The 26,806-nt window shown below is 42.9% G+C and overlaps 9 non-coding genes across 9 annotated transcripts; all 9 read left to right on the top strand.

Moving 5' to 3' along the window:
* The first annotated feature begins 7,530 nt into the window (after positions 1–7,530).
* On the top strand, positions 7,531–7,602 carry trnah-gug (transfer RNA histidin (anticodon GUG)). Its single transcript has one exon. It is a non-coding gene; the product is annotated as a tRNA-His (tRNA).
* A 1,902-nt stretch (positions 7,603–9,504) lies between these two features.
* On the top strand, positions 9,505–9,577 carry trnak-uuu (transfer RNA lysine (anticodon UUU)). Its single transcript has one exon. It is a non-coding gene; the product is annotated as a tRNA-Lys (tRNA).
* A 122-nt stretch (positions 9,578–9,699) lies between these two features.
* On the top strand, positions 9,700–9,782 carry trnas-aga (transfer RNA serine (anticodon AGA)). Its single transcript has one exon. It is a non-coding gene; the product is annotated as a tRNA-Ser (tRNA).
* Positions 9,783–10,006: 224 nt separating this feature from the next.
* On the top strand, positions 10,007–10,078 carry trnah-gug (transfer RNA histidin (anticodon GUG)). The gene has a single exon. It is a non-coding gene; the product is annotated as a tRNA-His (tRNA).
* Positions 10,079–12,447: 2,369 nt separating this feature from the next.
* On the top strand, positions 12,448–12,529 carry trnas-aga (transfer RNA serine (anticodon AGA)). Its single transcript has one exon. It is a non-coding gene; the product is annotated as a tRNA-Ser (tRNA).
* Positions 12,530–12,753: 224 nt separating this feature from the next.
* On the top strand, positions 12,754–12,825 carry trnah-gug (transfer RNA histidin (anticodon GUG)). Its single transcript has one exon. It is a non-coding gene; the product is annotated as a tRNA-His (tRNA).
* A 650-nt stretch (positions 12,826–13,475) lies between these two features.
* On the top strand, positions 13,476–13,548 carry trnak-uuu (transfer RNA lysine (anticodon UUU)). The gene has a single exon. It is a non-coding gene; the product is annotated as a tRNA-Lys (tRNA).
* A 122-nt stretch (positions 13,549–13,670) lies between these two features.
* trnas-aga (transfer RNA serine (anticodon AGA)) lies at positions 13,671–13,752 on the top strand. The gene has a single exon. It is a non-coding gene; the product is annotated as a tRNA-Ser (tRNA).
* A 3,627-nt stretch (positions 13,753–17,379) lies between these two features.
* Positions 17,380–17,452, top strand: trnak-uuu (transfer RNA lysine (anticodon UUU)). Its single transcript has one exon. It is a non-coding gene; the product is annotated as a tRNA-Lys (tRNA).
* The last annotated feature ends 9,354 nt before the right edge of the window (positions 17,453–26,806 follow it).

Raw genomic sequence — 26,806 nt, 5'->3', positions numbered from 1 at the left:
AGCAGGACCACAGAGCAGTGCAGGCATGCAAGCAGGACCACAGAGCAGTGCAGGCATGCAAGCAGGACCACAGAGCAGTGCAGGCATGCAAGCAGGACCACAGAGCAGTGCAGGCATGCAAGGAGGACCACAGAGCAGTGCAGGTGCAAAACCTGCCTCATGGAGCAGTGCAGGTGCGCAGGCAAGACCAGCCTCATGGAGCAGTGCAGGTGCGCAGGCAAGACCAGCCTCATGGAGCAGTGCAGGTGCGCAGGCAAGACCAGCCTCATGGAGCAGTGCAGGTGCGCAGGCAAGACCAGCCTCATGGAGCAGTGCAGGTGCGCAGGCAAGATCAGTCCCAGAGAGCAGTACAGGTGCTCAGGCAAGACCAGCCTCATGGAGCAGTGCAGGTGCTCAGGCAAGACCACTGAGCAGTGCAGGCGCAAAACCAGCCCCAGAGAGCAGTGCAGGCTCAAGATCAGTCCCAGAGAGCAGTGCAGGCTCAAGATCAGTCCCAGAGAGCAGTGCAGGCTCAAGATCAGTCCCAGAGAGCAGTGCAGGCTCAAGATCAGTCCCAGAGAGCAGTTCTTCAATAAAGTGTGGTCTTTGTGGTGAAGACATTGATGTGGACTGTTTCTCCGAACATCTGTCAGATTACCATGTCCAAGAATGTTGTGACCAGTGTGGTGCAAAAGTCTGGGGTGCGGTTGGACTTCTTCACCACATTGAAACTAATCATCCTTGTACCAGTCTTGCAGGGACAGAATCTGTAGATCCACCAACACCTTCTCCAACAACATCATTTACTGAATCACCCGCATACATTGAAGAGCAGCAAGGCGTTCCACAAACTGCACCTCAAACACCATCCATGGAAATTAACCTGAGGCCTCCAGTAGTGAATTGGGTGAGTTTTCTCCCCAAACAGTTCTGTCGAGTTATTAAGCCAGCAGACCAGAAGTGGATCGCGCAGTGTCTATATGACGCCACAGGACGACTTAAGCAGCAGTTTTCTCAAAACTGGTTTCATCCACCAAGTCCCAGCAAGCCTACAACTTCACCTCCTGATCCTAACACCTACTTTAGACAGCGTATGTTTCTGTGGGCCCCAATGAGAATGTGGGGTATTCCTCTGAAGTGCACACAGTGCAATAGGAAGATGCACCATTCAGGAATCTACACAAAAGTGAGGGAAGTCATTGATATTGACTCGAGATATTATTTAATTGGAGTAGACTACCCTCGCTGCAGTAAGTGTAAGATTCCTGTCTGCCCTTGGAGTTCGGAGATCCTCAAACAACTAGATCCCTCCCACAGAAACAAATTCCCCGCTGTTCTTACCACTCACCTTGCACTTGACAGGAAGTGTGTGATTTTGTTGAAGCCTAGAACTGCTGGGAACAGCTCCAGTTTCTTGCAGCAGGCGCTTGAAGAAGTTCACAGCGAGGAGTGGGCAAGACGTACCATTAACTATCTGACAGACTGTGAATTTCACAAAAAGAAATGTGCCCTGACACAGGCTGAAGTGGTATATCAGCAGCCACCGCCTTTTTGCCCCCTACCTCTGGCACAGTGGTTTGAGACGGTTCATGCCAACGAGATCCTGAGTCACATTGATGAGCTAAAGGGTGTAATAACATCAACATATGGTAGCATCCTGAAGCTTGATTCTACCAAAAAGGTAAATGTATATAAAAAGAGGCAAATGCATGTTAATTTCAACTTGATGTTCAGAGATTTTTATCTGATTGTAATGTTTGTGTATTTATATAGATAACTAAAAAGCTTGCTGGTGGCATTGCGGACACTGCTACATGGATGACCAATGTTGGCAATGAGTTTGGCCAAGTCCTGAACTGTGTCCTAACCACTGGTGAGGGAGCTGGCATAGATGACTTGTGTCAGGGCATCGTAAAGCGATACAAGGATGCTGGGGAGCCAGAGCCAGCTGTGATTTACGTTGACCGGGACTGCTGCAGCGAGACAGGTTTGTTACATTAAGTCTTTACCTAATATGAATGTGTTTGTATTTCTAATTCATATTAGCAACCATTTCAGGCATGTTTCTAAATTACTAAAAACTAAATTTCATTCCTGTACATGGTTTTTCTAGGTGTTTGTTCATATTCTTTAAGAACACTCATAAAGAGAATTTTTAGAACTATTTACTATAGAAATTTATATTTTTTTAGATCTATTTACAATGGTTCTAAAATTCTTAATTTCTATTTACAGTAGCAATTTACTATGAGAACCCTGTTCAGTGTTTGCAATCAAGTAGACAAAAGCTTATGTAAAACAGCATTATTATATTTCTTTAATGATGCAAATGTAAATCTGAGAAAACAATCACTCCTTGTTTCTCATTGGTGTAGGCGTGACTCCAGTTCTTACCTGGTTCCGACCATGGAATATCACAGTGCGACTTGATGTGTTCCACTTCATGCGGCGGTTTACTGCTGGCCTTACAACGGAGCACCATCCACTGTATGGCACTTTCTGCTCCAAGTTGTCCAGCTGTATATTTGAATGGGACAAGGATGACATCTCTCGTCTTAAAGAGGCGAAAAAGACCATGCTTTTAAAAAAACATGGGGGTCATATTTCAACAGAGGCCCAAATCCTGTCAAGCATCACCTCCAGTGAGCTGGCCAAGCACTGCAGGAGGGGGACACGCGGAGTTGAAGAAACTCGTGTCTTGATACAAGGACTGCTGGACTCCATGTGGGAACTGACCGACACCACTGGTTTGCGCCTCATCAATCCAGAGAGCATGACACGTGTGTGGGAGGTACAGCAGAAACACTTACCTTGCATCCAAGATCCACCCGGTGTTCAGTTGTACACAAAACTGGGCTCCGGTTTACAGAAGGGTGACAAGGTTCTGGATGTACTGAGGTGTGGCAGAGGGTCCTCCTCTCTGGAAAGCTTCCATCGCCACCAGTGCACTTTTATTCCAGGTAAATTGAAATCATAAAACAATATTATGCATATATTTAAATAGTGTTGTCACAATACTGAAGTTGCTGACTTCGAAAATTAAAGGCACCAAATTGGAAACAAACCTTTTTCTTAGGCCTGGTGGTTCTGAGTGGGGGGTTATATAATAGTATTTTAATCATGTGAAACATTGTCTTTCAGGTTGGAGATGTAATGCACTACATACGCAGATGTACATGCTTGAGGGTGCATCTAGGTGGAACATCAACCGAGCTCATCAAGCTGTGGACATGAGTGGTACATCACTTACTAAAATGTATGATGTACGTTTAATGTCCCACATGAATGTCCTCAGCAACAGAGTCCTTGGATGTGCACTCCTGCCAGAATTCAAACCTCCTGGGAAACCCACTGGTAAGATTCACCATTGTACACACTATTACGATAGTGATTCCAGGCATCACTGTGTGTTTTCAAAGGCTTTGCATGCTGCCTGAACGCTAACCAATCAGACCATCGTTTTCATGACTGATCATTGCTGTAAAGGTGCTTGTTCCTAGTTATAAGATATGTCAGTTTGTGAAGTTGAAGTGTATTTGTTTTAGTTTTTCTTTTGTGATTTTTGCTTTTACATTTTTCATGTTAATCGCAAAATAGATTTTTCATTAGCAACACTACATTCATCACATGCACTGTAGCCTACTGCTTTAGCCTGATATATAGCTCTTATTACAAAATGTTTATTGAATCTTTATGGCAGATGAGCTGTGGAGTACTTGCTGGCACAGTCTGACAGAGGAGACCTGCTTTCTCCACTGGAGCAACATGAAATCGCCTTGCCAGAGATGGAGGTTGAAGTTCAGGAGGATGAGTGTCTGGATGTCACAATATGTGATGCGGCAGACCTCAATTTGGGCACACACACCCTTGCAAGTTCCAGCAGTCATGGTGATTCATTGATCTCACCTCTGGTAATGTCAATTTTCTTGATCGTTTTGAATTAAAATTACATAGGAATGTTAATGTTTTTAGGAGCAATGAATGAGTTGCTTCATGATTAAACGTTCATTTAATTAAAAGATTAATAATAGTCAATTTGAACAGTCAATTTTGTAACTGAAGTTTATTCTTCTCTTTAAAATGTTTTTAAAAAATCTAGGAAACCAGTGTGCCAAGTGGTGGCTCTTACAGTCCTGACATTGAAGACATTTCCTGTGCTGGGCCCAGCACACCAGCTCCGGTAAAGTTTCTAATACCTGATGCTTGTAATTTGTGAATGGTTTATCAAAGTATCAAAATAATTTCCTAATCCAGGATTCTGTTTTTGTTTCCATTTCTAGGACAGTAGATGTGATTCAAGGGGTGTTCCTGGATGGGAGGCAGTGGATAACCTGGCAGGCTATCTCGTCAGTCTCAACCGCACGATCACTGGTTTATCAACTAACGAGATAGCAGAGATCTTGCGGTTGTATTCGTATTTGCATACCATTGATCAGTCCCCCTCCAAGTATTCCCTTAAGTGCAAGAAAAAGACCTTGGAAGGTCCTTGGAGAGCTTCTCGGAAGCGTAGTGGCTCAGCCCCTGGTCAGCAAGCAGCTGAGAGGTGAGTTAAATTGTAGTGCACCGGTGTTAAATTTGAGTCTTGTTGAATGCTCCCTGTATAATTTAATTCCTTTCAAAGGTTAAAAATACTTTAAAAAAACTGTTTTGATGAGATCCAGGATAGATCATAAAGTCTATCTCTCATTGCCATACAATTCCAAAACATAATCAGTCTATATGTTTACAAAGCTATAATGAACCATAGAATACTAATCATACATAATACAATCATGCATCTTTTTATTCACAGACTGTTCATGACTCATGGTCAGGCTGCCCAGAGACCTGATGCCAACAGGGTTTCAGAATGTGTTGCACTCAAGCTTCTGAAGGAATTCAGGGAAGCCAGAAATAGGCCTAAAGATAACAAGGGCAAAACCTTTCCCATTCCTCAGGCAATTGTGATGATTTATAGCCACATCAAGCAGCTGCTTGAAGACTGCAGAGAGCTACTAGACCAGACCAACTTGGTGCTAGTTACTATAAACAACACCACAGTGTCTTCATGGTGAGTTGGATTTCAGCTTCCTAAATTCACTTCAGTAATATGAAATCTATTCCTATGATGAACGACTGCACTTCTGAAATAATAAATCTTTTGAACTATTCTCTATTCCACATGTATTTGTATATAACATACATTAAATGTATACATTGTTTTCAGACACCGTCTCATTTTGAAACTTGCAACCTTTTATATGTCTGCCAAAAAAAGGATTTAAAAAATTTGGTAATAAATGCATACATTGTTTCACAAAAGCTTTTCAGAAATTCAGAATGTTACGGTTTAGAATACGTTATTGCTTATTACACAGCTTTCTGAAATGCTTGATTCTGATTTGTCAGTTGAGACATTCCACAGTCTGTTTTTCTCTGATAATGTTCACAAAGTGCGAAGTTCATCAATTACGAAATGAGGTCAATTCGGCTATAAATCAGCTGTAATGTTATCAGTTTAGTTATTGTCCAATAATGTCAGTATAGTCAAATTGATAATATTGCTGAATGTTAAAGGAACACGCTGACTTTTTGGGACTTTAGCTTATTCACCGTATCCCCCAGAGTCAGATAAGTCCATACATACCCTTCTAATCTCCGTGCGTGCTGTAACTCTATCCGACGCCCCCACCGCTGGCCTAGCTTAGCACAAATACTGGAGGTAAATGGCTCCATCTAGCATACTGCTCCCAATAAGTGACAAAATAACATCAACATTTTCCTATTTACATGTTGTGATTTGTATAGCAACAGTGTGTACAAATAACAAGGCCATATGAGACGCAGGCTTCTTCTAACCATATACATACTGGGAAGTATATTCTCAGAAGGTGAAGCACTGCTACTTGGACGGAGTGATTTACTCGCAGCACCTGAGAACTGGTGAGGAGCAGAGAGTTTGCTCAGAGTTGGAGTAAATCACTCCACAGAAGTAGCAGTGCTTCGGAGATACGGTGAATAAGCTAAAGTCCCAAAAAGTCGGCGTGTTCCTTTAATGCTGAAGTATCCAAGTGATGGATAGTTTTTGAATAGTTTAGTGTACATAGTTTATAAAAACAAATCAGTAGAGATGTTTTGTAAATGTACTGTGGGTAAAGCTAAAAATGTCTGTTATTCTTTCCCAGGCTTCTCGACAGACAGAAAAGAACTGACCGGGACACCTTGCTACAAGGAGTGGAGCTTCCCCAGCCTGTTGGTTTGGCAAAGGAGCCACTGCCAAAGCCTAGAGAACTCCCATCTGCACCTGTTGAACATGGACATGTTGCCATTGAGTTCCAGGAGCCTGAAAATCGGGAGGGTGAGGCAGTTATACGCCAACGTAAATGTGCACGAACTGGAACTGCAGTGTCTTCTATTACGCACACAGACACTGGGCTTGTAGACACATCTCCATCTGGCACAGACTGGCCTGGGGCCCAGCACTTTCCTGGGTGGCATGTCTGGCCTGGGAATTCTGATTTGTCTTTTCCACCATCGCACTCTCAGGGTTGGTCGTCTTTTCCACCAGGCCAACCGCCATCAGTTCCACCATCGCACTCTCAGGGTTGGTCGTCTTTTCCACCAGGCCAACCGCCATCAGTTCCACCATCGCACTCTCAGGGTTGGTCGTCTTTTCCACCAGGCCAACCGCCATCAGTTCCACCATCGCACTCTCAGGGTTGGTCGTCTTTTCCACCAGGCCAACAGCCATCGGTTCCACCATCGCACTCTCAGGGTTGGTCTTCTCTTCAGCCGTGCCAACAGCCATCGGTTCCACCATCGCACTCTCAGGGTTGGTTGTCTTTTCCACCAGGCCAACCGCCATCAGTTCCACCATCGCACTCTCAGGGTTGGTCGTCTTTTCCACCAGGCCAACAGCCATCGGTTCCACCATCGCACTCTCAGGGTTGGTCTTCTCTTCAGCGTGCCAACAGCCATCGGTTCCACCATCGCACTCTCAGGGTTGGTCTTCTCTTCAGCCGTGCCAACAGCCATCGGTTCCACCATCGCACTCTCAGGGTTGGTCTTCTCTTCAGCCGTGCCAACAGCCATCGGTTCCACCATCGCACTCTCAGGGTTGGTCTTCTCTTCAGCCGTGCCAACAGCCATCGGTTCCACCATCACACTCTCAGGGTTGGTCGTCTTTTCCACCAGGCCAACAGCCATCAGTTCCACCACCTCCTCAGAACCGACAGCGTGCATGGAGACAGCACAAGGCAGCACTTGAGGATCAAGAGCGTGTGGCAAGAGGGGAGCCCCCAAAGAAGCGTCACACAAAGGAACATTACCATTATGAGTGTAAAATATGTGGCCAATCAAAAAGTAAACTCACTGGCCATTCCCAGGTTAGAGGAAAGTGGTACTGTCCAGCAGCTGGCCAGACCATTGCAGAGTGGAAAGAGTCTCTTTAGGATTTATTTTGTCTTTCATTCACAATTACATTTAATTTTTTATTTTTTATAATTGTGTCTGCAAGCTAAAGATGACAAGGCCCCTTTGTATTCAAGAACACGTCAGGTAGACTGGTAGCTCGCCGTGATCGTATAGTGGTTAGTACTCTGCGTTGTGGCCGCAGCAATCCCGGTTCGAATCCGGGTCACGGCAAGATTTTCTGGGTGCCATTGAAATTGAGCTCCATGTCACCACCTCTCCTCACCCCGTCCTTCAGACTTCTCTTTTTGTGCACGGCGCGTGCCCTTGATGTGCTCTGGATGTTCGAGTGAATTGAAACTGGGACCTTCTTTGAAAGAACGAGCTCTCAGGTTCGAACCCTTAGAGAAAAGATTGAAAACGAAACGCTCCTATTTATTTCGGAAGAATCTTGCTTCAGAGAGAATATGGTGCGTGTATATTTTCTAATCGCTAGGTGTCAGTACACTCGCTGGCTGTTACCTAGAGTGCCGCGGGCTTGCTATTAGCTGTCATTTGTATCAAAATGATCATCCATCAAATCTTCCTTATCCCAGAAAATGTTCTTTTTTCTTTGCAAATCCCTGTACTTGTGACAATGACAACAATGATGACATAAATTATGCCAGTGAACAAAAAAAAAAAAACAGAAACAGATTTTGTCCAAGTGGTCAACAAAAGCCTCGTTGCTGTTTGCCACTTGATCATACATATTATATAGCACAGATCTTTAAAGAGAGAGAGAGATGTGACCCAAAATACAGCTTCCATGTCACCCAGCAGATGTAACTATAGCTTGTATGTCTGATAGCACAGCTAACATGAACATACATGAATGGTAAAACAAAATCTATTTGTTTCCATGATAAACCAGCCTTATTACATAAGTCATGTTTTCCAGCTTCTAGTCATTTATTGTGCATGCTACCTTATATTTTCCAGTTGTTATTTTACTTTAATAAAATTGAGATATGTCATGCATGGGATTGGTACCATAAGGTTTAACCAAAATCTAAATGTAGATATCAGCAATATTATTTTGCATTAAGTTAGCAAACACTTGCTGTTAACATTAATATTTGCAAGCCTCCAAGCTTGGTAGCAAATCTACGCATGATTCCATGGTAAACCAGAGATATTGCATTAGTTGTTTTCCAGATTCTTGTCATTTATTGTACATGCTACCTTATATTTTTTAGTTTTCAGCTCATCAACCTCGGTTTTGCATATTCTAAACTAGCTAGCTCTGGCTGCTACATTCCCAGAGTTAGCAAACGTTAGTCTGTTAACATGAATATTTGCAAGCCTCCTCCAAGCACAAACATCACATAACTGTTGCATTTCACCATCCACTTATTTAGCTGCTGTCGCATCCCTTGACATGCCATCTCCTTTAACCTCCTTCTTTTTCTATTTTTAGCCCCCGACCGCTTTTTTGCTTCATTCATCTTTTTCGAGTTTCAACGATAACGCACTCCTGTGCTGCTCCTCAGCGATCACGCGCGCGCCCCCGCCCGCTCGCGATACCCTTCTATGTCAAAATAAATTCAATGATGGAATATTATTTGGGCACCGACGCCTACTCTAGCCTGTTAGTCCTCTAAAATGTATATAACTTTTTTTATATTTAACTTGTATAAATTTTATATAAATGTATATAACTTATAAAAAAAAAAAAAATGTAACCATCGCTTTGGCGCCCTCATGATGCGGCGCCCCTATGCGCCGCATATAGCGCATACCCACTTTTTGCGCCACTGGCTACAAACAACTGCGCCTTTGACACAAGTTTACAATAACGATAGGAGCACGGCAAGTCAACAGCATTGAAGCGTGTGAAGAGGCTTTCCAGACAAGTAGCAGTGAGTATTTGTTCTTTTTCCTAGCATTATTTTCCTTTAATTACTATTATCATCAGTCTAATAGGCTGCATTCCCACTAATTTGCAAATATATTTTGACATAGCAGACGTTTTGACGGCCATTCTGAATCTTCGAAGAAGGAAACGCAATGCATTGGAGGACACTCTTTTGTCTGCGCCAATACGATTCATTTTGCTGTGCGTTCCAACGCAGCACGCACGCTTCTTGAGCAAGAGCCCGGGTAGCTCAGTCGGTAGAGCATCAGACTTTTAATCTGAGGGTCCAGGGTTCAAGTCCCTGTTCGGGCGAACGAGCGTCTTTTTGTGGAGCGGTACGTTTTGTTGTTGAGTTCTTGCTGATCTACACTGGCCTCGGGCAGCGACGCTGCAAGGCACCAATCCACAAACGACGTGCCCCATTCAGCCAGCTTGTTGTTCGTGGCCGAGTGGTTAAGGCGATGGACTAGAAATCCATTGGTGTCTCCCCGCGCAGGTTCGAATCCTACCGACTACGTTGACAGCATGCGCCTGCTTTAGTTTGTAACCTTCTGGAGGCCTAGCTTAAACTTTATAAAAGGAAAAACAGAATCCTTTTCTTTTCAGTGACTTCTTCTCCAGAGTCACTGTTACAGGATTACCCTTGAAAAGAGTTATGTTGGTAAGAAACAGTTTTGTCTGCAAGCTAAAGATGACAAGGCCCCTTTGTATTCAGGGACCCGTCGGGTAGACCTGTAGCTTGCCGTGATCGTATAGTGGTTAGTACTCTGCGTTGTGGCCGCAGCAACCCCGGTTCGAATCCGGGTCACGGCAAGATTTTCTGGGTGCCATTGAAATTGAGCTCCATGTCACCACCTCTCCTCACCCCGTCCTTCAGACTTCTCTTTTTGTGCACGGCGCGTGCCCTTGATGTGCTCTGGATGTTCGAGTGAATTGAAACTGGGACCTTCTTTGAAAGCACGAGCTCTCAGGTTCGAACCCTTAGAGAAAAGATTGAAAACGAAACGCTCCTATTTATTTCGGAAGAATCTTGCTTCAGAGAGAATATGGTGCGTGTATATTTTCTAATCGCTAGGTGTCAGTACACTCGCTGGCTGTTACCTAGAGTGCCGCGGGCTTGCTATTTGCTACAAACAGGGGCGCAACTACCCAGTGTTAGAGGGGTATGCAGCAACAATTTTGGCGCCCCCCCCAATACACACACACATATCATATATATATATATATATATATATATATATATATATATATATATATATATATATAACAATGTTAACAAATAATAAAAAGTTACAGAATAAACAGTTACAAACATACACATATACACATACATACACACACACATATATATATATATATATATATAATAATAATCATATTGTGTGTAGCTGTCATTTGTATCAAAATGATCATCCATCAAATCTTCCTTATCCCAGAAAATGTTTTTTTTTTCTTTGCAAATCCCTGTACTTGTGACAATGACAACAATGATGACATAAATTATGTCAGTGAACAAAAAAAAAAAAAACAGAAACAGATTTTGTCCAAGTGGTCAACAAAAGCCTCGTTGCTGTTTGCCACTTGATCATACATATTATATAGCACAGATCTTTAAAGAGAGAGAGAGATGTGACCCAAAATACAGCTTCCATGTCACCCAGCAGATGTAACTATAGCTTGTATGTCTGATAGCACAGCTAACATGAACATACATGAATGGTAAAACAAAATCTATTTGTTTCCATGATAAACCAGCCTTATTACATAAGTCATGTTTTCCAGCTTCTAGTCATTTATTGTGCATGCTACCTTATATTTTCCAGTTGTTATTTTACTTTAATAAAATTGAGATATGTCATGCATGGGATTGGTACCATAAGGTTTAACCACAATCTAAATGTAGATATCAGCAATATTATTTTGCATTAAGTTATGTTTTGCATAAACACTTGCTGTTAACATTAATATTTGCAAGCCTCCAAGCTTGGTAGCAAATCTACGCATGATTCCATGGTAAACCAGAGATATTGCATTAGTTGTTTTCCAGATTCTTGTCATTTATTGTACATGCTACCTTATATTTTTTAGTTTTCAGCTCATCAACCTCGGTTTTGCATATTCTAAACTAGCTAGCTCTGGCTGCTACATTCCCAGAGTTAGCAAACGTTAGTCTGTTAACATGAATATTTGCAAGCCTCCTCCAAGCACAAACATCACATACCTGTTGCATTTCACCATCCACTTATTTAGCTGCTGTCGCATCCCTTGACATGCCATCTCCTTTAACCTCCTTCTTTTTCTATTTTTAGCCCCCGACCGCTTTTTTGCTTCATTCATCTTTTTCGAGTTTCAACGATAACGCACTCCTGTGCTGCTCCTCAGCGATCACGCGCGCGCCCCCGCCCGCTCGCGATACCCTTCTACGTCAAAATAAATTCAATGATGGAATATTATTTGGGCACCGACGCCTACTCTAGCCTGTTAGTCCTCTAAAATGTATATAACTTTTTTTATATTTAACTTGTATAAATTTTATATAAATGTATATAACTTATAAAAAAAAAAAAAAATGTAACCATCGCTTTGGCGCCCTCATGATGCGGCGCCCCTATGCGCCGCATATAGCGCATACCCACTTTTTGCGCCACTGGCTACAAACAACTGCGCCTTTGACACAAGTTTACAATAACGATAGGAGCACGGCAAGTCAACAGCATTGAAGCGTGTGAAGAGGCTTTCCAGACAAGTAGCAGTGAGTATTTGTTCTTTTTCCTAGCATTATTTTCCTTTAATTACTATTATCATCAGTCTACTAGGCTGCATTCCCACTAATTAGCAAATATATTTTGACATAGCAGACGTTTTGACGGCCATTCTGAATCTTCGAAGAAGGAAACGCAAAGCATTGGAGGACACTCTTTTTTCTGCGCCAATACGATTCATTTTGCTGTGCGTTCCCACGCAGCACGCACGCTTCTCGAGCAAGAGCCCGGATAGCTCAGTCGGTAGAGCATCAGACTTTTAATCTGAGGGTCCAGAGTTCAAGTCCCTGTTCGGGTGAACAAGCCTCTTTTTGTGGAGCTGTACGTTTTGTTGTTGAGTTCTTGCTGATCTACACTGGCCTCGGGCAGCGACGCTGCAAAGCACCAATCCACAAACGACATGCCCCTTTCAGCCAGCTTGTAGTCGTGGCCGAGTGGTTAAGGCGATGGACTAGAAATCCATTGGTGTCTCCCCGCGCAGGTTCGAATCCTACCGACTACGTTGACAGCATGCGCCTGCTTTAGTTTGTAACCTTCTGGAGGCCTAGCTTAAACTTTATAAAAGGAAAAACAGAATCCTTTTCTTTTCAGTGACTTCTTCTCCAGAGTCACTGTTACAGGATTACCCTTGAAAAGAGTTATGTTGGTAAGAAACAGTTTTGTCTGCAAGCTAAAGATGACAAGGCCCCTTTGTATTCAGGGACCCGTCGGGTAGACCTGTAGCTCGCCGTGATCGTATAGTGGTTAGTACTCTGCGTTGTGGCTGCAGCAACCCCGGTTCGAATCCGGGTCACGGCAAGATTTTCTGTGTGCCATTGAAATTGAGCTCCATGTCGCCACCTGTCCTCACCCCGTCTTTCAGACTACTCTTTTTGTGCACGGCGCGTGCCCTTGATGTGCTCTGGATGTTCGAGTGAATTGAAACTGGGACCTTCTTTGAAAGCACGAGCTCTCAGGTTCGAACCCTTAGAGAAAAGACTGAAAACGAAATGCTCCTATTTATTTCGGAAGAATCTTGCTTCAGAGAGAATATGGTGCGTGTATATTTTCTAATCGCTAGGTGTCAGTACACTCGCTGGCTGTTACCTAGAGTGCCGCGGGCTTGCTATTTGCTACAAACAACTGCGCCTTTGACACAAGTTTGCAATAACGATAAGAGCGCGGCAAGTCAACAGCATTGAAGCGTGTGAAGAGGCTTTCCAGACAAGTAGCAGTGAGTTTTTGTTCTTTTTCCTAGCATTATTTTCCATTAATTACTATTATCATCAGTCTACTAGGCTGCATTCCCACTAATTTGCAAATATATTTTGACATAGCAGACGTTTTGACGGCCATTCTGAATCTTCGAAGAAGGAAACGCAATGCATTGGAGGACACTCTTTTTTCTGCGCCAATACGATTCATTTTGCTGTGCGTTCCGACGCAGCACGCACACTTCTCGAGCAAGAGCCCGGATAGCTCAGTCGGTAGAGCATCAGACTTTTAATCTGAGGGTCCAGGGTTCAAGTCCCTGTTCGGGCGAACGAGCGTCTTTTTGTGGAGCGGTACGTTTTGTTGTTGAGTTCTTGCTGATCTACACTGGCCTCAGGCAGCGACGCTGCAAGGCACCAATCCACAAACGACATGCCCCTTTCAGCCAGCTTGTAGTCGTGGCCGAGTGGTTAAGGCGATGGACTAGAAATCCATTGGGGTCTCCCCGTGCAGGTTCGAATCCTACCGACTACGTTGACAGCATGCGCCTGCTTCAGTTTAGCGCCTAGCTTAAACTTTATAAAAGGAAAAACAGAATCCTTTTCTTTTCAGTGACTTCTTCTCCAGAGTCACTGTTACAGGATTACCCTTGAAAAGAGTTATGTTGGTAAGAAACAGTTTTGTCTGCAAGCTAAAGATGACAAGGCCCCTTTGTATTCAAGAACACGTCAGGTAGACTGGTAGCTCGCGGTGATCGTATAGTGGTTAGTACTCTGCGTTGTGGCCGCAGCAACCCCGGTTCGAATCCGGGTCACGGCAAGATTTTCTGGGTGCCATTGAAATTGAGCTCCATGTCACCACCTCTCCTCACCCCGTCCTTCAGACTTCTCTCTTTGTGCACGGCGCGTGCCCTTGATGTGCTCTGGATGTTCGAGTGAATTGAAACTGGGACCTTCTTTGAAAGCACGAGCTCTCAGGTTCGAACCCTTAGAGAAAAGATTGAAAACGAAACGCTCCTATTTATTTCGGAAGAATCTTGCTTCAGAGAGAATATGGTGCGTGTATATTTTCTAATCGCTAGGTGTCAGTACACTCGCTGGCTGTTACCTAGAGTGCCGCGGGCTTGCTATTTGCTACAAACAGGGGCGCAACTACCCAGTGTTAGAGGGGTATGCAGCAACAATTTTGGCGCCCCCCCAATACACACACACATATCATATATATATATATATTAACAATGTTAACAAATAATAAAAAGTTACAGAATAAACAGTTACAAACATACACATATACACATACATACACACACACACACATATATATATATATATATATATATATATATATAATAATCATATTGTGTGTAGCTGTCATTTGTATCAAAATGATCATCCATCAAATCTTCCTTATCCCAGAAAATGTTCTTTTTTTCTTTGCAAATCCCTGTACTTGTGACAATGACAACAATGATGACATAAATTATGTCAGTGAACAAAAAAAAAAAAAACAGAAACAGATTTTGTCCAAGTGGTCAACAAAAGCCTCGTTGCTGTTTGCCACTTGATCATACATATTATATAGCACAGATCTTTAAAGAGAGAGAGAGAGATGTGACCCAAAATACAGCTTCCATGTCACCCAGCAGATGTAACTATAGCTTGTATGCCTGATAGCACAGCTAACATGAACATACATGAATGGTAAAACAAAATCTATTTGTTTCCATGATAAACCAGCCTTATTACATAAGTCATGTTTTCCAGCTTCTAGTCAATTATTGTGCATGCTACCTTATATTTTCCAGTTGTTATTTTACTTTAATAAAATTGAGATATGTCATGCATGGGATTGGTACCATAAGGTTTAACCACAATCTAAATGTAGATATCAGCAATATTATTTTGCATTAAGTTATGTTTTGCATAAACACTTGCTGTTAACATTAATATTTGCAAGCCTCCAAGCTTGGTAGCAAATCTACGCATGATTCCATGGTAAACCAGAGATATTGCATTAGTTGTTTTCCAGATTCTTGTCATTTATTGTACATGCTACCTTATATTTTTTAGTTTTCAGCTCATCAACCTCGGTTTTGCATATTCTAAACTAGCTAGCTCTGGCTGCTACATTCCCAGAGTTAGCAAACGTTAGTCTGTTAACATGAATATTTGCAAGCCTCCTCCAAGCACAAACATCACATACCTGTTGCATTTCACCATCCACTTATTTAGCTGCTGTCGCATCCCTTGACATGCCTTCTCCTTTAACCTCCTTCTTTTTCTATTTTTAGCCCCCGACCGCTTTTTTGCTTCATTCATCTTTTTCGAGTTTCAACGATAACGCACTCCTGTGCTGCTCCTCAGCGCTCACGCGCGCGCCCCCGCCCGCTCGCGATACCCTTCTATGTCAAAATAAATTCAATGATGGAATATTATGAGGGCACCGACGCCTACTCTAGCCTGTTAGTCCTCTAAAATTTATATAACTTTTTTTATATTTAACTTGTATAAATTTTATATAAATGTATATAACTTGTAAAAAAAAAAAAAAAATTTAACCATCGCTTTGGCGCCCTCATGATGCGGCGCCCCTATGCGCCGCATATAGCGCATACCCACTTTTTGCGCCACTGGCTACAAACAACTGCGCCTTTGACACAAGTTTACAATAACGATAGGAGCGCAGCAAGTCAACAGCATTGAAGCTTGTGAAGAGGCTTTCCAGACAAGTAGCAGTGAGTATTTGTTCTTTTTCCTAGCATTATTTTCCTTTAATTACTATTATCATCAGTCTACTAGGCTGCATTCCCACTAATTAGCAAATATATTTTGACATAGCAGACGTTTTGACGGCCATTCTGAATCTTCGAAGAAGGAAACGCAAAGCATTGGAGGACACTCTTTTTTCTGCGCCAATACGATTCATTTTGCTGTGCGTTCCCACGCAGCACGCACGCTTCTCGAGCAAGAGCCCGGATAGCTCAGTCGGTAGAGCATCAGACTTTTAATCTGAGGGTCCAGAGTTCAAGTCCCTGTTCGGGTGAACAAGCCTCTTTTTGTGGAGCGGTACGTTTTGTTGTTGAGTTCTTGCTGATCTACACTGGCCTCGGGCAGCGACGCTGCAAGGCACCAATCCACAAACGACGTGCCCCTTTCAGCCAGCTTGTAGTCGTGGCCGAGTGGTTAAGGCGATGGACTAGAAATCCATTGGTGTCTCCCCGCGCAGTTTCGAATCCTACCGACTAGGTTGACAGCATGCGCCTGCTTTAGTTTGTAACCTTCTGGAGGCCTAGCTTAAGCTTTATAAAAGGAAAAACAGAATCCTTTTCTTTTCAGTGACTTCTTCTCCAGAGTCACTGTTACAGGATTACCCTTGAAAAGAGTTATGTTGGTAAGAAACAGTTTTGTCTGCAAGCTAAAGATGACAAGGCCCCTTTGTATTCAAGGACACGTCAGGTAGACTGGTAGCTCGCCGTGATCGTATAGTGGTTAGTACTCTGCGTTGTGGCCGCAGATTTTCTGGGTGCCATTGAAATTGAGCTCCATGTCGCCACCTGTCCCCACCCCGTCCTTCAGACTACTCTTTTTGTGCACGGCGCGTGCCCTTGATGTGCTCTGGATGTTCGAGTGAATTGAAACTGGGACCTTCTTTGAAAGCACGAGCTTTCAGGTTCGAACCCTTAGAGAAAAGACTGAAAACGAAATGCTCCTATTTATGTGGGAAGAATCTTGCTTCAGAGAGAATATGGTGCGTGTATATTTTCTAATCGCTAGGTGTCAGTTAACTCGCTGGCTGTTACCTAGAGTGCCGCGGGCTTGCTATTTGCTACGAACAACTGCGCCTTTGACACAAGTTTACAATAACGATAAGAGCGCGGCAAGTCAACAGCATTGAAGCGTGTGAAGAGGCTTTCCAGACAAGTAGCAGTGAGTTTTTGTTCTTTTTCCTAGCATTATTTTCCTTTAATTACTATTATCATCAGTCTACTAGGCTGCATTCCCACTAATTAGCAAATATATTTTGACATAGCAGACGTTTTGACGGCCATTCTGAATCTTCGAAGATGGAAACGCAATGCATTGGAGGACACTCTTTTTTCTGCGCCAATACGATTCATTTTGCTGTGCGTTCCGACACAGCACGCACACTTCTCGAGCAAGAACCTGGATAGCTCAGTCGGTAGAGCATCAGACTTTTAATCTGAGGGTCCAGGGTTCAAGTCCCTGTTCGGGCGAACGGGCGTCTTTTTGTGGAGCGGTACGTTTTGTTGTTGAGTTCTTGCTGATCTACACTGGCCTCGGGCAGCGACGCTGCAAGGCACCAATCCACAAACGACGTGCCCCTTTCAGCCAGCTTGTAGTCGTGGCCGTACCCTCCGGCGAATGGACAGCCTAACTATTCCTAACCATTTGTTACAAGTCCTAACACAAGTCCTAACACAATCTAAATAAGTCCTAACAATTCCTAACACAATCTAAATAAGTCCTAACAATTCCTAACACAGGTCCTAACAATCCTAAATTACGTCCTAACAGTTCCGAACAGCGGGTCCTAACAGTTCCGAACAGCGGGGTAAAACAGCCATTGGCTGGACGGGCCAAAACAGTCATTGGCCGAAACATAGTCTCGTGACCACCGTCATAAAGAGCGACGGCGCGAAAAGGACTCGTCATTCACCCCATCACTACCTGAGACGGTTTTGTGTTTTGATGCAGGCAAGTACAGTTTAATTAACATTTTAACGTGAAAGAGAAAAATTATCTATTCGTTGGACATTACAGTTCAAACTCGGTTTAGGTTGCACACGTTTAATTCAGCTATCTTTATTTGTAATTCGTTGTTTTAACACTTATATAGAGTTCGGAGGCCATGTTTTGATATAGTGATATAAATCGCGGCCTTCATACTGCAAAAGCTTAGCCGGACTGGTTTAAGATAACAGTATATGGACTATAAATGAGGATAATAATTCCTATGATGATTAATGTTAAAATACAGAGTGGTGACTTGTTTTGTATTAACCATAGAGTGTACAAATAAAACCGTAATAAAAAGCCTAATAACTTTAGAAACTAATTATGTTATAATTTTTACATAATGAACTGCTTTATTTTTACTCTCTGTTGCTTTTTACTGTTTTCAATTTATTAGTTTTTTTTTTCAATCGCTAACAAGCGCTTACCCATACTTCAGATCATTTTTCTAAACTCTTAAAACAGACTCACACCCACAAAACACAATTGGCCAAATGGATGATTTTCTTCTCAAAAACACATTTTGAAAAACACACTCTTCATTTCAAAATAGAACACATCTTTCTCTGCATACACTAACTTTACCAAAACACTGAAAATCTGACTCAGACTCAGAATGAAATTATTCTGTCAAAGAATAACACTTGTTTTCACGTCACAAGGTACATGCAGTCAATCAAAGTACACCCAGTTTCAAAATACTGGCTATTGTTGACATTACAAAAACTTCATAGACTTTAGTGTTTCAGTTTGAAAAACATGCAAAACATGCAGTCCACCGTTTTTACACTACATTTCTTGGTTGGGAATTGTATGTCCACATGTACAGTAACTTTACTTTTTTCCAGCCTCTCGTAGTGAAAGACTGTTGATTACATGGTCAATGATAGTGGCACGGATTTCATCACTGACTACTGTTCTTGCAGCCCTTGGAATGCCACCACCACACATTCTTACACCTTTACCTTGCCCTCTCCTTGGGCCTTCTCTTCTCCCTGGCCCTGCTCCTCTCACTTCACCTCTCATCTCTCACTGCACCCCTCACTGCACCTCTCACTGCACCCTTCACTGCATCTCACCTCTCACTGCATCTCACCTCTCACTGCACACTGCACCCCTCACTGCACCTCTCACTGCATCGCACCTCTCACTGCATCTCACCTCTCACTGCACCCCTCACTGCACCTTTCACTGCACCCCTCACTGCATCTCACCTCTCACTGCATCTCACCTCTCACTGCACACTGCACCCCTCACTGCACCCCTCACTGCATCTCACCTCTCACTGCATCTCACCTCTCACTGCACCTCACCTCTCACTGCACCTCACCTCTCACTGCACCTCACCTCTCACTGCACCTCACCTCTCACTGCACCTCTCACTGCACCTCTCACTGCACCACTCACTGCACCCCACCTCTCACTGCACCTCTCACTGCACCTCTCACTGCACCTCTCACTGCACCTCTCACTGCACCCCTCACTGCATCTCTCACTGCATCTCTGACTGCACCTCTCACTGCACCTCTCACTGCACCACTCACTGCACCACTCACTGCACCCCTCACTGCATCTCACCTCTCACTGCACCTCTCACTGCACCTCTCACTGCACCTCTCACTGCACCCCTCACTGCATCTCACCTCTCACTGCACCTCTCACTGCACCTCTCACTGCACCTCTCACTGCACCTCTCACTGCACCTCTCACTGCACCACTCACTGCATCTCACCTCTCACTGCACCTCACCTCTCACTGCACACTGCACCTCTCACTGCACCTCTCACTGCACCCCTCATTGCACCAATTTGAATTTAGTGCAACGTAATCATTCATTCTATTTACCATAGTTTAAAAATTGTCTTTTAACATGGTTAAATTAACAAACATACGTAATTTGACAACCATCCATGTGTAAAATCCCTCTTCTACATAAAATTTGTCTTAAATGTTTTCCCCTAAGCCTTTTCTTTAAATTTCATTTCATTTGTATCTCTCTGAAGTTGTTCTCAAGTTGTCTGGTATTTACCCTGTTGTTTCATATTTATAGACATGACTAAGACTGGTAAACCAGACTCATACTGGCATGACATCATGTGCAAGTATGCCCAAGGGAAGTACCACTTCTCAACAGGCAAGAAGCCAGGGGCGAAGAAGTGGAAGCATGCCTTGGAAAGAATTAATAACTGTCCATTACACAAACAGACCTGTGCATATGATATATTTGGGAAAATAATCACTTGCAAATGTGGTTATCATAAGGTATGTAATGAATGTGATTATTTTACCTATGCTGGTGATCATTACTAATTTAAAAACATTTTTTAATAAGAGAAAAATGTTCATTATTTGAGCTGTAAAGCCTGACATGAAATAATAGTCAGAAAAAGGTGTGTGTGTATATATATATATATATATATATATATATATATAATGCGCACAAACTGAGCAAAGCTGTGCAATTTAGTGCAAATGCTGTCAGTACACTAGATTAATTTCTTAGCTTTTAATGTAAATCAGTGAGGTCTTTATAATGGTATAACAGGTTACTTGAATAAAATGCATATAAATGTCAATTTAACTCGCAGTAAAAAGATGCCTGCACAAAGACCTGAAGGTGGGTGTTTTTACAATTCTACTTAAAGGTGTATTACTTTCCTTAAAGAACAACAACCTATGAATCAGACGACAGTTTGCATGTAGTAATTGTGTACAACATGTTTTTCAGCAAAGTTTTGATTTTGATAATTTGCAGATTTTGAGACCTAGGGAAAACACTAATCCTAGGGAAAACACTAATGCTTTTTTTACAGTCAGCAGAGCAGACAGTGTTAGGCATGCAAGCAGGACCACAGAGCAGTGCAGGCATGCAAGCAGGACCACAGAGCAGTGCAGGCATGCAAGCAGGACCACAGAGCAGTGCAGGCATGCAAGCAGGACCACAGAGCAGTGCAGGCATGCAAGGAGGACCACAGAGCAGTGCAGGCATGCAAGGAGGACCACAGAGCAGTGCAGGTGCAAAACCTGCCTCATGGAGCAGTGCAGGTGCGCAGGCAAGACCAGCCTCATGGAGCAGTGCAGGTGCGCAGGCAAGACCAGCCTCATGGAGCAGTGCAGGTGCGCAGGCAAGACCAGCCTCATGGAGCAGTGCAGGTGCTCAGGCAAGACCAGCCTCATGGAGCAGTGCAGGTGCTCAGGCAAGACCACTGAGCAGTGCAGGCGCAAAACCAGCCCCAGAGAGCAGTGCAGGCTCAAGATCAGTCCCAGAGAGCAGTGCAGGCTCAAGATCAGTCCCAGAGAGCAGTGCAGGCTCAAGATCAGTCCCAGAGAGCAGTGCAGGCTCAAGAGCAGTCCCAGAGAGCAGTGCAGGCTCAAGATCAGTCCCAGAGAGCAGTGCAGGCTCAAGATCAGTCCCAGAGAGCAGTTCTTCAATAAAGTGTGGTCTTTGTGGTGAAGACATTGATGTGGACTGTTTCTCCGAACATCTGTCAGATTACCATGTCCAAGAATGTTGTGACCAGTGTGGTGCAAAAGTCTGGGGTGCGGTTGGACTTCTTCACCACATTGAAACTAATCATCCTTGTACCAGTCTTGCAGGGACAGAATCTGTGGATCCACCAACATCTTCTCCAACAACATCATTTACTGAATCACCCGCATACATTGAAGAGCAGCAAGGCGTTCCACAAACTGCACCTCAAACACCATCCCTGGAAATTAACCTGAGGCCTCCAGTAGTGAATTGGGTGAGTTTTCTCCCCAAACAGTTCTGTCGAGTTATTAAGCCAGCAGACCAGAAGTGGATCGCGCAGTGTCTATATGACGCCACAGGACGACTTAAGCAGCAGTTTTCTCAAAACTGGTTTCATCCACCAAGTCCCAGCAAGCCTACAACTTCACCTCCTGATCCTAACACCTACTTTAGACAGCGTATGTTTCTGTGGGCCCCAATGAGAATGTGGGGTATTCCTCTGAAGTGCACACAGTGCAATAGGAAGATGCACCATTCAGGAATCTACACAAAAGTGAGGGAAGTCATTGATATTGACTCGAGATATTATTTAATTGGAGTAGACTACCCTCGCTGCAGTAAGTGTAAGATTCCTGTCTGCCCTTGGAGTTCGGAGATCCTCAAACAACTAGATCCCTCCCACAGAAACAAATTCCCCGCTGTTCTTACCACTCACCTTGCACTTGACAGGAAGTGTGTGACTTTGTTGAAGCCTAGAACTGCTGGGAACAGCTCCAGTTTCTTGCAGCAGGCGCTTGAAGAAGTTCACAGCGAGGAGTGGGCAAGACGTACCATTAACTATCTGACAGACTGTGAATTTCACAAAAAGAAATGTGCCCTGACACAGGCTGAAGTGGTATATCAGCAGCCACCGCCTTTTTGCCCCCTACCTCTGGCACAGTGGTTTGAGACGGTTCATGCCAACGAGATCCTGAGTCACATTGATGAGCTAAAGGGTGTCATAACATCAACATATGGTAGCATCCTGAAGCTTGATTCTACCAAGAAGGTAAATGTATATAAAAAGAGGCAAATGCATGTTAATTTCAACTTGATGTTCAGAGATTTTTACCTGATTGTAATGTTTGTGTATTTATATAGATAACTAAAAAGCTTGCTGGTGGCATTGCGGACACTGCTACATGGATGACCAATGTTGGCAATGAGTTTGGCCAAGTCCTGAACTGTGTCCTAACCACTGGTGAGGGAGCTGGCATAGATGACTTGTGTCAGGGCATCGTAAAGCGATACAAGGATGCTGGGGAGCCAGAGCCAGCTGTGATTTACGTTGACCGGGACTGCTGCAGCGAGACAGGTTTGTTACATTAAGTCTTTACCTAATATGAATGTGTTTGTATTTCTAATTCATATTAGCAACCATTTCAGGCATGTTTCTAAATTACTAAAAACTAAATTTCATTCCTGTACATGGTTTTTCTAGGTGTTTGTTCATATTCTTTAAGAACACTCATAAAGAGAATTTTTAGAACTATTTACTATAGAAATTTATATTTTTTTAGATCTATTTACAATGGTTCTAAAATTCTTAATTTCTATTTACAGTAGCAATTTACTATGAGAACCCTGTTCAGTGTTTGCAATCAAGTAGACAAAAGCTTATGTAAAACAGCATTATTATATTTCTTTAATGATGCAAATGTAAATCTGAGAAAACAATCACTCCTTGTTTCTCATTGGTGTAGGCATGACTCCAGTTCTTACCTGGTTCCGACCATGGAATATCACAGTGCGACTTGATGTGTTCCACTTCATGCGGCGGTTTACTGCTGGCCTTACAACGGAGCACCATCCACTGTATGGCACTTTCTGCTCCAAGTTGTCCAGCTGTATATTTGAATGGGACAAGGATGACATCTCTCGTCTTAAAGAGGCGAAAAAGACCATGCTTTTAAAAAAACATGGGGGTCATATTTCAACAGAGGCCCAAATCCTGTCAAGCATCACCTCCAGTGAGCTGGCCAAGCACTGCAGGAGGAGGACACGCGGAGTTGAAGAAACTCGTGTCTTGATACAAGGACTGCTGGACTCCATGTGGGAACTGACCGACACCACTGGTTTGCGCCTCATCAATCCAGAGAGCATGACACGTGTGTGGGAGGTACAGCAGAAACACTTACCTTGCATCCAAGATCCACCCGGTGTTCAGTTGTACACAAAACTGGGCTCCGGTTTACAGAAGGGTGACAAGGTTCTGGATGTACTGAGGTGTGGCAGAGGGTCCTCCTCTCTGGAAAGCTTCCATCGCCACCAGTGCACTTTTATTCCAGGTAAATTGAAATTATAAAACAATATTATGCATATATTTAAATAGTGTTGTCACAATACTGAAGTTGCTGACTTCGAAAATTAAAGGCACCAAATTGGAAACAAACCTTTTTCTTAGGCCTGGTGGTTCTGAGTGGGGGGTTATATAATAGTATTTTAATCATGTGAAACATTGTCTTTCAGGTTGGAGATGTAATGCACTACATACGCAGATGTACATGCTTGAGGGTGCATCTAGGTGGAACATCAACCGAGCTCATCAAGCTGTGGACATGAGTGGTACATCACTTACTAAAATGTATGATGTACGTTTAATGTCCCACATGAATGTCCTCAGCAACAGAGTCCTTGGATGTGCACTCCTGCCAGAATTCAAACCTCCTGGGAAACCCACTGGTAAGATTCACCATTGTACACACTATTACGATAGTGATTCCAGGCATCACTGTGTGTTTTAAAAGGCTTTGCATGCTGCCTGAACGCTAACCAATCAGACCATCGTTTTCATGACTGATCATTGCTGTAAAGGTGCTTGTTCCTAGTTATAAGATATGTCAGTTTGTGAAGTTGAAGTGTATTTGTTTTAGTTTTTCTTTTGTGATTTTTGCTTTTACATTTTTCATGTTAATCGCAAAATAGATTTTTCATTAGCAACACTACATTCATCACATGCACTGTAGCCTACTGCTTTAGCCTGATATATAGCTCTTATTACAAAATGTTTATTGAATCTTTATGGCAGATGAGCGTATAGCTGTGGAGTACTTGCTGGCACAGTCTGACAGAGGAGACCTGCTTTCTCCACTGGAGCAACATGAAATCGCCTTGCCAGAGATGGAGGTTGAAGTTCAGGAGGATGAGTGTCTGGATGTCACAATATGTGATGCGGCAGACCTCAATTTGGGCACACACACCCTTGCAAGTTCCAGCAGTCATGGTGATTCATTGATCTCACCTCTGGTAATGTCAATTTTCTTGATCGTTTTGAATTAAAATTACATAGGAATGTTAATGTTTTTAGGAGCAATGAATGAGTTGCTTCATGATTAAACGTTCATTTAATTAAAAGATTAATAATAGTCAATTTGAACAGTCAATTTTGTAACTGAAGTTTATTCTTCTCTTTAAAATGTTTTTAAAAAATCTAGGAAACCAGTGTGCCAAGTGGTGGCTCTTACAGTCCTGACATTGAAGACATTTCCTGTGCTGGGCCCAGCACACCACCTCCGGTAAAGTTTCTAATACCTGATGCTTGTAATTTGTGAATGGTTTATCAAAGTATCAAAATAATTTCCTAATCCAGGATTCTGTTTTTGTTTCCATTTCTAGGACAGTAGATGTGATTCAAGGGGTGTTCCTGGATGGGAGGCAGTGGATAACCTGGCAGGCTATCTCGTCAGTCTCAACCGCACGATCACTGGTTTATCAACTAACGAGATAGCAGAGATCTTGCGGTTGTATTCGTATTTGCATACCATTGATCAGTCCCCCTCCAAGTATTCCCTTAAGTGCAAGAAAAAGACCTTGGAAGGTCCTTGGAGAGCTTCTCGGAAGCGTAGTGGCTCAGCCCCTGGTCAGCAAGCAGCTGAGAGGTGAGTTAAATTGTAGTGCACCGGTGTTAAATTTGAGTCTTGTTGAATGCTCCCTGTATAATTTAATTCCTTTCAAAGGTTAAAAATACTTTAAAAAAACTGTTTTGATGAGATCCAGGATAGATCATAAAGTCTATCTCTCATTGCCATACAATTCCAAAACATAATCAGTCTATATGTTTACAAAGCTATAATGAACCATAGAATACTAATCATACATAATACAATCATGCATCTTTTTATTCACAGACTGTTCATGACTCATGGTCAGGCTGCCCAGAGACCTGATGCCAACAGGGTTTCAGAATGTGTTGCACTCAAGCTTCTGAAGGAATTCAGGGAAGCCAGAAATAGGCCTAAAGATAACAAGGGCAAAACCTTTCCCATTCCTCAGGCAATTGTGATGATTTATAGCCACATCAAGCAGCTGCTTGAAGACTGCAGAGAGCTACTAGACCAGGGGCCGTATTCACAAAGAATTTTATTTTACCACTAGGAGTACTCCTAAATCCCATTAAAATATTTTAGCTAGGAGTTTTCTCTTAAAAGTTATTCACAACGCCTTTCAGACCTACTCTTAGTAAGGAAAAATGACAACTCCTAAACTAAGAGTGAGTCTTCGTTGCTATGGATGACGTCAATTCTCATGCACGAGTTTCCTCGCAATGATCACGGTGATTGGTTGTTAGATGACAGGGCCGTCATGCGGAACATAACACAGACACAACAATTCATGGAATTACGACATCTAAATATGTCTGGGTCCTACACAAAATAATAATAGTAATGTCATCGAAATGCATATATAATGACATGTTTGTGCAGGCCCCAGTGAAGTGTAATTCTAAAAAGGCAGAGAGAGAGAGAAAAGTGGTGAATTAAATTAAATTAAGGTAGCCTAATACCCTAATGAAACCGCCACGGCGCCACTTGCCTAATAATGAAAAACGACACTTGCATTATCACTTGCTTGGTTAATTGACATCCTATTAGTATAGAAGCTTGTTTCCGCCACTGAATAAAAATAAATTAAAATAATTGCGACTTTTTATCTCACAATTGCGAGATATGAAGTCAGAATTGTGAGAAATAAAGTCGCAGTTGTGAGATAAAAAGTCGCAATTAGCTTTTTTATTTTTCATTCTGTGGCGGAAACAAGCTTCCATAGCCTAAATAGACTACTTAAAGCAAGTATTTGCTCCTATTGAAGTAATGTAATAGTTGAATAACGGTGGATTATGAACTCGCCAAAACGGAAAAGAAAGCCCAACTGGACACAGGATCAGTTAGTGCTGGAAAACTGGCCCAGTTGGTGCTGAAAAAAAATAAAAAATAAAAGGGAAATTCGACACTGGGATATCAAGTAAAACAAAGCGTGAGACATGGGAGAGAATATGTTTACAGATCAATGCAGCATTCCCGCTTGTGTGGCAGACCCCGGACGA

The sequence above is a fragment of the Siphateles boraxobius genome, unplaced genomic scaffold (assembly GCF_051911475.1).
Source record: "Siphateles boraxobius isolate OS27281-9 unplaced genomic scaffold, OSU_SipBor_1 6, whole genome shotgun sequence".
NCBI lineage: Eukaryota > Metazoa > Chordata > Actinopteri > Cypriniformes > Leuciscidae > Siphateles > Siphateles boraxobius.
Note: the sequence above shows the minus strand (reverse complement) of the source record. Positions and strands in the feature narration are given on the sequence as shown.